Consider the following 769-nt stretch of genomic DNA (forward strand, 5'->3'; position numbering starts at 1 on the left):
GCCCTCATCATCATCATCATCATCATCATCATCAGCATCATCATCATCATCATCATTCGTGACGTTGGCCAGATTGGACTGTGTAAAACGTTGGAATGTGTAAAAATTGGGATTTTGTACGGGCGCTGATGACCGCGCAGTTGAGCGCCCCGCAAACCAAACATCAACATCATCAGCATAATCATCATCATTACCTGCACGTCAGACGTACAGAATGGAAATATAGTGCGTTGCATAATGTGCAATGTCGAGTAGTCTATCTACTTTGTTTTATTGCACCTCACTGCATATAGACGATGTTAGTGTATCCGCTATAATTTTCTGTTTGCTTTATTTGTGTCAGCCAACGGCGTTGCCGCAGTGATAACATCGGTTCCCGTCAGATCACTGAAGTTAAGCGCTGTCGGGCTGGGCTAGCACTTGGATGGGTGACCATCCGGTCTCCCTAGCGCTGTTGGCAAGCGGGGTGCACTCAGCCCTTGTGAGGCAAACTGAGAAGCTACTTGATTGAGAAGTAGCGGCTCCGGTCTCGGAAACTGACATACGGCCGGGAGAGCGGTGTGCTGTCCACACTGCTACGGTCGCAGGTTCGAATCCTGCGTCGGGCATGGATGTGTATGATGTCCTTAGGTTAGTTATGTTTAAGTAGTTTTAAGTTCTAGGGGACTGATGACCAGAGATGTTAAGTCCCATAGTGCTCAGAGCCATTTGAACCATTTTTTTGCTGTCCACATGCCCCTCCATATCCGCATCAAGTGGCACCTGTGTG

The 769-nt window shown here is 48.1% G+C and overlaps 1 pseudogene; it reads left to right on the top strand.

Annotated features, from left to right (window-relative positions):
• The first annotated feature begins 342 nt into the window (after positions 1 to 342).
• Positions 343 to 460, top strand: LOC126482670 (5S ribosomal RNA; annotated as a pseudogene).
• Positions 461 to 769: the final 309 nt, after the last annotated feature.

The sequence above is a fragment of the Schistocerca serialis genome, chromosome 5 (genome assembly GCF_023864345.2).
Source record: "Schistocerca serialis cubense isolate TAMUIC-IGC-003099 chromosome 5, iqSchSeri2.2, whole genome shotgun sequence".
Classification (NCBI taxonomy): domain Eukaryota; kingdom Metazoa; phylum Arthropoda; class Insecta; order Orthoptera; family Acrididae; genus Schistocerca; species Schistocerca serialis.